The 13,074-nt window shown below is 45.1% G+C and overlaps 1 long non-coding RNA gene across 1 annotated transcript; it reads right to left on the reverse strand.

The window, feature by feature from the left end:
• Nucleotides 1-1,030: 1,030 nt before the first annotated feature.
• Nucleotides 1,031-6,336, reverse strand: LOC119335753. The gene is made up of 4 exons (XR_005162007.1): nucleotides 5,989-6,336; nucleotides 2,242-2,348; nucleotides 1,771-1,848; nucleotides 1,031-1,676 (listed from the first exon to the last, which is right to left on the reverse strand). It is a non-coding gene; the product is annotated as an uncharacterized LOC119335753 (long non-coding RNA).
• Between the last annotated feature and the right edge of the window lie 6,738 nt (nucleotides 6,337-13,074).

Consider the following 13,074-nt stretch of genomic DNA (forward strand, 5'->3'; position numbering starts at 1 on the left):
GGACCAAAAACACCCTCTTCGGCCCACACGAGGCCAGCGGGGTCATAGTTTTGCTTTTTTTGCATTGGGTGCAATAGTTTCTGAATTTGCTATAAAAAAACATGATAGTTTTGAAAAAACTCTCTTGTAAAAGCACATAATTTTTTTGTTGAGAGGCAAGAAAATTTGTGCTTCTTGTAGATGCACAATTTTTTTTACTTTTCGAGGAGCGCTGCTCGCGGAAGTAAATATGTGTTTCTCATTGAAGGACATAATTTTTGCCTCTCCGACAAGCACAATTGCATAATTAATGCAATTTCTGGGTCCTTCGGGAGTCTATCAAAGTTCAATAAAAAAAGTGCATGCGTAAATTCAGTAAGGGTATTTATTTTTGGTGATAAATAGATGTTTCTTGTTTATATGGAATTGTGTAAACAACTATTAGTTGTAACATTATCAAAATTAATTTCTGCATGTGTTTAGATGTCTTTTCAAGATAAGGGACACCTCACGAACACAATAATGACATGTCAAGAAGACTCATTGAGAGATGAACAACTAAAATAAGTGTATTATTTTCTGTGCTTTTTTGCTTCATAATGTGTAGGATTTCAAATAAAATAAAATTTCAAAAGAATTTGTAAAGCTCTTAGATTAAAAAAATGTTTGACAATTCAAAAATTGTTCCAGAATTGAAAAAAAATGTTGTTAAATTTGAAAAAATGTCCATGAGTTTTTAAAGATGTTTATGAGCTTCAAAATAATGGTTCACGATTAAAAAAAACGTTAATGATTCAATAAATGTTCAGAAAATATACAGGAATGTTAAAAAAGTTCATGAATTTAATAAAAGTTCATGAAGTTCATCCTGGACAAATAGCTGCATGGGATCTTGTTTTAGACCATTGATCAGGTGGACGAGCCAGCCCAGTCCAGCATGTATTGGAACCAACCGAGGAACAATGGGAGAAGGATACAGCTAAAGCTAGTTTATACATAAATAAAAGGTGGATATCTGACTGTTCAAACATGAGTAAAGCTTGTCGGGCGTACTGAGAAATAAAACCAAAAGTATCGGATAAGAATGACAGAATGGGAAGCAGCCCAAACACGCGCTAAGCAGCCGGAGGTACCAAACTGTCAGTATTTTGAATGTCCAAAAATACCCAGAGTATCTAGAAGAATAAAAATGAGAGGTGCCTTACAAAAAGAGCTTGCTCTTGTTAGGGAAGAGTCATACGCATGGCTTTGATTCTCGAAGGTACCAGGACAAACAGAGCCAAGTTCTAGCTTGGAGCAAAATGCAAGTGCCACCTACTCCCTCCGTTCCACAATACATGCCTTTCATTTGTCAAAATATAGATTTATCTAGACATGTTTTAGTATATAGGCACGTCCATTTTTAAACAAAGGAAAGTCAAGTATTTTAGAACGGAGGGAGTAGATAAGAGCAAAGTATTTTAGAACGGAGGGAGTAGATAAGAGCAAACTCAGATGCACGGGAGCTAACACTTCGACTGCTCCTTATTGAAGACCAATGAACTGTTTTGCTCCTTTGAAGCCTACACCAGCGCACGCTAGTATCCAAACTTAGAACGGCAACTAAAGTGTTTTTTCTGCAGTATAAATGCTTTACTCCCAATATTACAACAACTTGTCCCAAAGCTTTTGACCTTCAGAACCCCACTGATGAGGACCTGAAACAAAATTAAACCGCACGCACTGATGAGGATTAACGAATTCCTATGTCAAGTTTGCTCAATATTAGAGATCAGCTACAACAAATGAAACCTTAAGCTGATGTATTTCACACAGCAAAGTTTATTTTGCATTGTCCAGTGTGTCCCAACTCTTCAGCAACCCTGGAACCTGAAACAAAATCAAATCACACATTCGTGAGCACCAACAAAAGTTACCTTTTCCCAGCATTGCGCTTCTATTCGGTGCTATTTGATGTGTTGAATAGCAGCATTTACTCAATTAAAAGAAAGCTTTGAAATTTCAAATAGAATTGATGTTGATTAGCCCAGACAGTTATGTTGATCAGAAAGAAAAGGATAGGTGGTGACTGAGGTGGAAAATATACAATGTTATATGGCTAAAACACAAAGAGCAGAACAGTCAGTATACTTCTAATTTATCGATTTTGAGAATCATAAACTAGTCATTTCTAACTTTTAACACACCAGGTGTGCCATTAAAATATGCACACAAGAAAAACAAGTGGCCCTGAACTATCACAAAGCAGCAATGATTATTTACCTTACAACTGACAAGAGTCATACACGACCCACAGAGGGCACCTCTACAGAACAGGAAAAGATACCCAATAATTTCCTTGGTATTAAGTTCATATTCCAAGTCAGCCCCTGCAGTTCAGAAATTTAGGGTGATAAAAAACGACAGAGCAAAAACCAACAACAAAGCTATCTGGGAGTTGACATTAAATATTACGAGTGGCTCCAGAATTATTATGCTCAAGGTCTAAGAATACTAAAATTATGTATCCATAAGAGCATTAATCATTCGGTACAAATAAGCAGAAATAACCAATTATTAGTTACTGCGGCAAGATGAAACCCAAAAGATTTTCGTTGGGGCGTAACCCTCTTAGCGACGCGCCACACCAGAACCCGGGTGTGGTGGAAAATGGGCAAGGGCCGGGCCGTCGCCCCCCAGGTGGCACGCCGTATCTTGATCTGGATATGGTGGCAAGTGAGCGATCATCGGGTCGTCTCATCCTTAGTGGCGCGCTATATCGGCTCCCGGATGTAGTGGAAAATGAGCAAGGGTCTTTGCATTTGACTCGACGAGTGCGAAGGGTAAGGAAGCTAGCCGAGCCTAGGAGGATTCACTTAGGTAGCTGGAACGTATGGTCTCTGACAGGGAAGCTTCGGGAGCTAGTTGATGCAGCGGTGAGGAGAGGTGTTGATATCCTTTGCGTCCAAGAAACCAAATGGAGAGGACAAAAGGCTAAGGAGGTGGAGGATACCCGCTTCAAGCTATGGTACATGGGGACGGCTGCAAACAGAAATGGAGTAGGCATCTTGATCAACAAGAGCCTCAAGTATGGAGTGGTAGACGTCAAGAGACGTGGGGACCGGATTATCCTGGTCAAGCTAGTAGTTGAGGACGTGGTTCTCAATGTTATCAGCGCGTATGCTCCGCAAGTAGGCCACAACGAGAACACCAAGAGGGAGTTCTGGGAAGGCCTGGAAGACATGGTTAGGAGTGTACCGATTGGTGAGAAGCTCTTCATAGGAGGAGACCTCAATGGCCACGTGGGTACATCTAACACAGGTTTTGAAGGGGCGCATGGGGGCTTTGGCTATGGCATCAGGAATCAAGAAGGAGAAGATGTCTTAAGCTTTGCTCTAGCCTACAACATGATTGTAGCTAACATCCTCTTTAGAAAGAGAGAATCACATCTAGTGACTTTTAGTAGTGGCCAACGCTCTAGCCAGATTGATTTCATCCTCTCGAGACGGTAAGGTGATACCTGGAGAGAGTGTTGTACCCCAGCATAAGCTAGTGGTTGCTGACTTTCGCTTTCGGATTCGTGTCCAGTGGGATAAGCGTGCCAAAGTCGCTAGAACGAAGTGGTGGAAGCTCAAGGGGAAGGTAGCTCAGGCGTTCAAGGAGAGGGTCATTAAGGAGGGCCCTTGGGAGGAAGGAGGGGACGCGGACAATGTGTGGATGAAGATGGCGACTTGCATTCGTAAGGTAGTCTCGGAGGAGTTTGGAGTGTCCAGGGGAAGGAGAAGCGAAGATAAGGATACCTGGTGGTGGAATGATGATGTCCAGAAGGCGATTAAAGAGAAGAAAGATTGCTTCAGACGCCTATACCTGGATAGGAGTGCAAACAACATAGAGAAGTGCAAGATGGCGAAGAAGGCTGCAAAGCTAGCTGTTGGTGAAGCAAGGGGTCGGGCATATGAGGACCTCTACCAACGGTTAGGCACGAAGGAAGGCGAAAGGGACATCTATAAGATGTCCAAGATTCGAGAGAGGAAGACGAGGGATATTGGCCAAGTCAAATGCATCAAGGACGGAACAAGCCAACTCTTGGTGAAGAACGAGGAGATTAAGCATAGATGGCGGTAGTACTTTCACAAGTTGTTCAATGGGGAGAATGGGAGTTCTACCATTGAACTGGACGACTCCTTTGATGAGACCAGCATGCGTTTTGTGCGGCGAATCCAGGAGTCTGAGGTCAAGGAGGCTTTAAAAAGGATGAAAGGAGGCAAGGCGATGGGCCATGATTGTATCCCCATTGAGGTGCGGAAAGGTCTCGGGGACATAGCAATAGTATGGCTAACCAAACTTCTCAACCTCATTTTTCGGGCAAACAAGATGCCGGAAGAATGGAGGCGGAGTACATTAGTACCAATCTTCAAGAACAAGGGGGATGTTCAGAGTTGTACTAATTACCGTGGAATTAAGCTGATGAGCCATACAATGAAGCTATTGGAGAGAGTCATTGAGCACCGCTTAAGAAGAATGACAAGCGTGACCAAAAATCAGTTTGGTTTCATGCATGGGAGGTCGACCATGGAAGCCATTTTCTTGGTACGACAACTTATGGAGAGATATAGGGAGCAAAAGAAGGACTTGCATATGGTGTTCATTGACTTGGAGAAGGCCTATGATAAGATACCGCGGAATGTCATGTGGTGGGCCTTGGAGAAACACAAAGTCCCAGCAAAGTACATTACCCTCATAAGGACATGTACGATAATGTTGTGACAAGTGTTCGAACAAGTGATGTCGACACTGATGACTTCCTGATTAAGATAGGACTGCATCAGGGGTCAGCTTTGAGCCCTTATCTTTTTGCATTGGTGATGGATGAGGTCACAAGGGATATAAAAGGAGATATCCCATGGTGTATGCTCTTTGCGGATGATGTGGTGCTAGTTGACGATAGTCGGACGAGGGTAAACAGGAAATTAGAGTTATGGAGACAAACCTTGGAATCGAAAGGGTTTAGGCTTAGTAGAACTAAAACCGAGTACATGATGTGCGGTTTCAGTACTACTAGGTGTGAGGAGGAGGAGGTTAGCCTTGATGGCCAGGTGGTACCCCGAAAGGCAACTTTCGATATTTGGGGTCAATGCTGCAGGAGGATGGGGGTATTGATGAAGATGTGAACCATCGAATCAAAGCCGGATGGATGAAGTGGCGCCAAGCTTCTAGCATTCTCTGTGACAAGAGAGTGCCACAAAAGCTAAAAGGCAAGTTCTACAGGACGGCGGTTCGACCCGCAATGTTGTATGGCGCTGAGTATTGGCCGACTAAAAGGCGACATGTTCAACAGTTAGGTGTGGCGGAGATGCGTATGTTGAGATGGATGTGTGGCCACACGAGGAAGGATCGAGTCCGGAATGATGATATACGAGATAGAGTTGGGGTAGCACCAATTGAAGAGAAGCTTGTCCAACATCGTTTGAGATGGTTTGGGCATATTCAGCGCAGGCCTCCAGAAGCTCCAGTGCATAGCAGACGGCTAAAGCGTGCGAAGAATGTCAAAAGAGTACAGGATAGACCGAATTTGACATGAGAGGAGTCCGTTAAGAGAGACCTGAAGGATTAGAGTATCACCAAAAAGCTAGCTATGGACAGGGGTGCGTGGAAGCTTGGTATCCATGTGCCAGAGCCATGAGTTGGTTGCGAGATCTTATGGGTTTCACCTCTAGCCTACCCCAACTTGTTTGGGACTAAAGGCTTTGTTGTTGTTGTTGTTGTTGTTGTTGTTGTTGTTGTTGTAAGGTCTAAGAATACTAAAATTATGTATCCATAAGAGCATTAATCATTCGGTACAAATAAGCAGAAATAGCAAATTATTAGTTACTGCGACATGCTTATCTCGTAACTCCTATCTAGCACTTTTAAGACTTCCGATTTTTTCTAGTCATGTTAAAAAAAACTTCCAGGTAATATTACACTATAGGGAAGTATGACTCTAGATAATGAAAGTTAAAAAATAGTAGTCAGAGTTTAAAAAATTACCTCAATTACTTTATTGTGAATGCATATAGTTCCTTTATTGAGGTAACATCGACTTTAAGATAGCCACCTTCACCATGAGTAAGGCCTTGAGAGTCTTGACAATGAAAAAATGGCCCATTCTCAAGAGCAAAAGATACTACGGTTATTGCATGTGTTATTGGCTTTTTCTCATTTCCAACGGGAAATTTTGGATCATATTTATAGACCTCTACTGTTTTGACACATTTGTTATAATCTTGACTAATATAAATAACCGCCAGGAGTGGCCCACATTTCTTTAGCATACGTAGAGCGTGTCTAATATCATTAAGATTGTCCAATGTATAAGCATATACTTTCTCAAGACAATAAGAAACACCGAGTTTGGCCTGAAAAAAAAATTAACACAAATCTATTAATTCCTCTAACTCCAGAAGAAATCATAGATTGATTGTCTAAATTCATGATTTGGCCATCAGTTAGTTAAATTATATGTCATTTATGTTGCACAAAATACACACCATTAGATTCTGTTGAACCCGAATGGGCCCAAGCCCATCAAGCTTGTCACTTAGGGCCCAAGCCCACGTGGATGACCTGACCTAGAAGAGGAGCCCCTTTTCCTCTGATCTGTTAAGGAGCCGCCACACACACACACACACACAATATACATGCGAGCCACGAGACACCAGCCTGTGCATTGTCTGAAGGTACTCTCCTCTCCTGATTCAACATGGTATCAGAGGACTGGGACAGCGGAGAGGCTGCGCGGGTTATGAGGCGACGACTGGGGTTGGTTCTTGCTGCCCGGACCTCTTCTCCCCCTCTATTATGCTTTGTTTCGGGAGGATGCTTGCGAATATGCTAAACACACAAGCGCTTCCTATGTGAGTAAGGGACTTAGGAGCATATCTCCTTTTATGCTTGTTCATTCGGATGTATAGAAAAGCCCAGTTGTCTCAATGCATGGAATGAAGTACTTTGTTACCTTTATCTACTGCTATACTCATATGACTTGGATTTATTTGATGCGTCACAAGGATGAGGTGTTTAGCTGTTTTCAGGATTTCAATGCCTTGGTGAAGAATCAGTTTAAGGTCCAGGTGATCAGGACTGACAATGGCACAAAGTATGTGAACAGTACCTTTGGGGCCTTCTTGTCTGACCAAGGGATTCTTCATCAAACTTCCTATCCGTACACCCCCCGTCAAAATGGAGTGGCAGAAAGGAAGAATCGACATATCCTTGAGGTCGCTTGGTCATTGATGTTTACCATGAATGTGCCCAAGTTCTTGTGGAGTCAAGCAGTTATGACAGCCACATACCTGATCAACCGGACACCTTCAAGCATACTCGACATGAAATCTCCGTGTGAGTTGCTGCTTGGAGAAAGTAAGTTTGTTGTTCCCTCAAAGTTGTTTGGCAGTACTTGCTTTGTTCGTGATCACCGACCCTTCTGTTGGGAAGCTAGATCCACAGGCAGTGAAGTGTGTTTTTCTGGGCTTCTGTTGGGAAGCTAGATCCACAGGCAGTGAAGTGTGTTTTTCTGGGCTATGCTTCTACTTAGTTGGGGTACAAATGTTGGTGTCCCTCTGAGAAATGCAAATTTGTAAGTATGTATGTCACTTTCAAGGAATTTGAGTCGTTCCATGGTGAGCCAACATACCTGAGTCTGTTGTTTGCAGAGCTTGACCACCTACACCGTGTAGAAGATGGTCAAGAGGGGGAGCAGGCCACTCATGGTGATTTTGAGGGCACTAACACTGATGGTGATGTGCAGGCTCATGTCCAGCCAATACTGGGTACAATTCCGGCTGGTACTCTCATTGATGATGATGTGCAGGTTCAGGTCCAACCAACAATGACGATTGGTACTCTCCAGGTTCCTATTCGGAATCGGTGACAGAAGATTCCCCTGGTGTACTCACGACGGCAGCCACAAGTGCACGGCTCATCTGACACATGTCTGGTGGTGACAGCCACATGTGTAGGGGGAGCAGTTAGTGCAAGGGGAGCAGCAAGGCGGTGATGCAAGCTCATCTGACACAGTGGAACTGCCTATTGTGTTGCGAAAGGGGACACTTGAAGCGCCAAGGAAGGGTGAAGTGGCAAGGAAGACTCTACCACGGGATGGTTTTGACGATCATGACATTGGCAATTGTTTGTCCTATGAGGCTTTGCCTCCTTCCTAAAGAGCGTTTGTTGCCTCTCTACAAACTATGTCGGTCCTGATCAATGCCCACATTGGTCGGCATAATTGGTCTGCATAATTGTCATAAAGAATAAATGAATCAAATACTTATCAAAAGATAATGTATACCACATCCGAATCATAAACAGAACGAGGGCCGACGGTGGCGGATACCAAAACCATCGCACTATATAATAACAAGGAATAATAAAAGTAAGAAAATTAGACAAGTATCTATCGGAAGTAAGGATTTTTTTCTTTCAGAAAGAAGATAAGAACAAGATGCTCACAACGGTGGTGCCGGCGACGAGATCAGCGCGGGCGATCGACGGCGGTGAAGACGGGGACGGGACGTGACGGACCTCTAAACCTAGACAAATCTCGGGGAAAATGGAGCTTGGAGGTCTAGTTTCGAGAGGAGAAATATTAACTACTGTGGCTCGGACATTTCATTGAACACCTCATGTGCATAGGAGGTGAGCTAGAGGACCCAAATGCCCTCCCCTCGCCGGCCAGAAAAAACAGAGCACTGTGGGGTGCTCTGTTGTGGCGATGGGGTATATATAGGCTACTCATTTGTCCCGGTTCGTGGTAGAAACCGAGGCTAAAGGCAAGCATTCTGTCCCGGTTCAAGCCACGAACCGGGACCAATGGTTGTGGGCCAGGAGCGAGGACCATTGGTCCCGGTTCTTGCCTGGAACCGAGACAAATGGGTCCATACGAACCGTGACCAATGCCCACGAGGCCCCGGCCAGCCCCCTGGGCTCACGAACCGGGACGAATTCCCCCATGGGTCTCGGTTCGTGACTGAACCGGGACTAATAGGCTGGCCAGGCCCGAACGAAAGCACTGTTTTCTACTAGTGTACATGCATACCCTTTTATGCTTGTTATTATTCGAGGGTCTGCGCCTCCTGGTTGGTTAGATTGTCACTTGAGAGCCTTCACGTTGTGAAGGAGTCAAGGTGTTTGTAAAGGACCAATAATAACCTTGTTGTGTGATGATCAACCATGAGTGAGACTCAGTAGTTGCCATGGTGAGATAGGTGGATTAGGTCATTTGTGGACGACCCCTTGGCGGTCATGGTGTTCTTATAACTTCGTATTTGAACATCCACCAAGAGGAAGGATTGTACTACTAACCATCTGAACCTCAGAAAAACTAATCTCCTTGTTTCGACCGCTTTCCCTTACTCCTTTAAAGTTAAGTTAGTTTCACTTCCGGTATTATTTGTGTAGACTTGAATGCATTGGACTTGCCAACTAAAAAGGACTAGTAGAATGCCCGTGCATTGCTATGGGCTACAAGGCATATAAAGGAATCAAGTATATGATTAAGGTCGTCTCGAAGGTCGAAGTTCATTTCTTCCTCATATGTTTGGGCGTGTTCGGACATCAAACGGGCGCCGAGAATGCACCCCAAAATTCAACCATCTAGATAGTCCAGACTTCTTCGAATCCAGACCATATGTGAAGGAGAAATGTGTTTCTCCGGACTATCCGCCATGCATGTTATCTAGAACACACCGTCCTAACACAAAAACTCAACCCCACGACGCAACCTTCCATTTTTCTTCCGGACCCTTCCCTTCCCGCTCGGTTTCCCGCCATAGCGGGACATTTCTCGCTGGAGCCCTTTTCTTTAAAACCCGATGACGCCCACCTCACCTCGCTATGGCGCCCTCCCACACTGGTGGAAAAAAGGCCTTTGGTCGCGGTTCGCAACTGCCATTAGTCGCGGTTGCGCAACCGCGACCAAATAAGCGCGACTAAAGCCCCCCACCTTTAGTCGCGGCTCCTTAAGAACCGCGACTAAAGGCCCGTCCACGTGGGCGCCAGGCGGCCGTCGGGGCGGAGGACCTTTAGTCGCGGTTCTTCTGGCCAACCGCGACTAAAGGCCGCCACAGGTTTAGGGTTTTAGCCCCCCCCCCCCTAAACCTGTTTTCTGTTTAATTTGTATTGTTTTATTTCTTTTGTGCTTTATTTTAATTTTGAAGGAGTTTCATATATTCTACGGTACTACATACATGCATATGAATGTACAATTTCAAATAAATTTGAAATTAGAACCAAAAAGAATTCAAGAGGAATATACAATATATATTCAATATCATCGGATGACCATATACAATTTTGAACAAGTTTCCATACATGATTTAATGCATATAAAGTTCTACGTCCTCGTAATAGTGTTCTCCTTTAGGATGGAGGACTTCCCTGCTGAACCATCCAGCTAGTTCCTCTTGAAGTGGTCGGAAGCGAGCTTCTGGACTAAGCATCCACCGGAGGTTATTCCTCTGAGCATTGGTATCACTCGGAACCCGCTCAAAGGTGTATCTCCGGATCATCTCACAGACATAGTATCCACATAGATTGGTCTCCGGTGGCTGAATATCCCCAGCATTCTTAGCCTTTAACATTTTGAATTCTAGCTCTTTTTTGAATTCACCGACCTTTGTATCTACGAACCGTCTCCAAACCCTACGAGGCAAAGAAAATTAAATGAACAAGAGAGTTATTAATTAGTTACTTGATATTAGGAAATGAACGAAATAGGCCGATCGATATAGAGCGCAAATGAATGAAAATAATTACTTCTGCAGCATTCTTCTCATGCCGCCCCAAAGCTTTGGATCCTTATTCACAGAGTCGTGGACGAGACATTCTGAGGTGTTAACTTTAATTACTAGCAGAATCCAGTGGAACCTGCGGACACGATACATGCACAGTACGTCATGCATAACTCATCGATTAGCCGGCCACATACCATGCATGGAGTAAACAAAAGAGAATGTGCTCAAGACAGAAACACTCACTCAAAATGGTAAGGAAATAGAATATCACTTTTGAGTTCCTGCTTTGTAAGAAAGTGCCACAGGTCTGCCTCCACGTCGGCGGGGTGATGCTCCAACACATGTCCATTAACGATGTGTGGGTCAATGAACCCAACATCATGGATGTTCCTTACTCTGCATTCCTTAATCTTCATTCTGCATGTATAATAGCGGACACAACAATATAGTTAGGACATATATATAGTGCAGGCAATATGAACGAGATGGGGTAGAAATTAATAAATCACTTACAGAACGTAGCAACTGATGATAGATTTATCGAGCTCGCGCAGATTGAAAAGCTGGAACAATTCACTCAGTTCAATTTGTACATAGTAATGTTTGAAGTGATGCTCATGTCTAACTTCCGCATAAATATATTCTTTGGCGTTTTTATTTTTTATGTAACCCTTGTACCATTTCAGCAGATCTTTCATTTGTGGAGGTAGATCCTTTTCCTGCGCAGGCTCGACGAGAGGCCCATTCTTGACATATGTAATTACTACCTCCTTCACTGGCGCCTCATCAAGGCCTAACAGTTCACGAAGAGTAATACCTAAGTTGGCCGCTTGTTCTCTGGCACTCGTTACAGTCAATCCCTGTGCTGCCGCAGCTTGTATGATCTCGGGGGGATCCGGACAGAAGGCTTCCACTATAAGCGGGGCAATCGATTGTTTACTTTGTTCCCCGAGCTGGGCAACTTGTTTCCCGCTTTTTTTACTTTCGGCCTTCCCCCGCTCTTTGTTCTCCTTGAACATGAGTGCCTGCCTGCGAAGTTCACGTGCATAGTCGTTAGGCAGATTCTTCGCGGCTTGGGACGGTGTGCTCAAAAATGACTTAGCCCACTTCTTTTGCTCATCAGAAAATACTGGCTTGGGCTCGGGCTCTCTTTTCTTCTTGCAGTCCGCCTTCCATTTCTCCAAATCAGCAGCCGCGGCCGCGTCGACTTCCTCGGCACTACGTTCCCAAGGCCTTGTGGGGAGAGGCTTCAGTGATGGCTCCGGTACCTTTGTGGTCTTAGGTACATAAGGGTCCGGGTTAATAATCCAGGACTGCTTCTGCTTCTTTGCCGGAGGTGGATTGGGGGGCGGCGTCTGATCACCCGCCGGACGAGGACTGGGGGGCGGCGGCTGATCACCCGCCGGACGTTGTGGACTGGGGGGCGGCGTCGGCTGACGTGACGGAGGTGTAGGTGAACCGCCACCACCACCACCACCACCACCACCGCCAGCGCCACCACCACCACCGTAGGGGGGTGGACTTGTTGTCCTTGGCGCCTCGCCTGGAAACTTGATAAACTTCTTTTGCCATAGAATGAAATGGCGCTTGACATCTCCAAGTCTTTTCTCCCCTTCAGGTGTAGCAATGTCAATCTCCAGGTCCTGAAACCCTTGGACTATGTCCTCCACCGTGACACGAGCATAGCCATCTTGAATGGGGTTGTTGTGGTGGAGTGCTCCAGGTAAACATGGTAAAGCACTGCCGATGGCTACCTTCATGGACATGTTCCTGATAGGATAATACAGATGACATTCTTTCATCTCCTTTATATCGTCCATGGGGTAGCGAGGAGGCTCCGGTGAAGTAATTTCGACCACCAGAGGCTCCGGTGCAGTAATTTCGACCACCAGAGGCTCCGGTGCAGTAATTTCGATCGTCGGTGCATCTGCACCAGCCGGTGGGGCCTCCGTGGAAGCCACGCTGCTTCTCCGCTGCTGGCTTCCGAGATCCGCTGGATGATCTTCATGCTACACCCGAGCTGCATCTCTTTCGGCTACTAGTACACTCATGGTTTTCTTCATCACATCCATTTCCGATGCCAACCGCGCCACAACATCTGCTTCCCGATCCATCTTTCTCTTACGGCTTCTGTAACCGTACGGGTCATCGTTCTGGGGGAACCCTATTTTCCACGGAATGTGCCCCATGCCTCGTACACGTCCTCCGTGTTCAGGATTCCCGAGGGCTTTTGTCAGCGCGTCGTTCTCTCTGTTGAACTTGATCTTCCCCTGTTGAGCATCCCTCATTGCGTTAATAAGGGCTTGGGTGGGTTTAATTAATTTGCCCCGGTAAACACACTCCC

Source organism: Triticum dicoccoides, chromosome 7B (genome assembly GCF_002162155.2).
Source record: "Triticum dicoccoides isolate Atlit2015 ecotype Zavitan chromosome 7B, WEW_v2.0, whole genome shotgun sequence".
In the NCBI taxonomy this organism is placed as follows: domain Eukaryota; kingdom Viridiplantae; phylum Streptophyta; class Magnoliopsida; order Poales; family Poaceae; genus Triticum; species Triticum dicoccoides.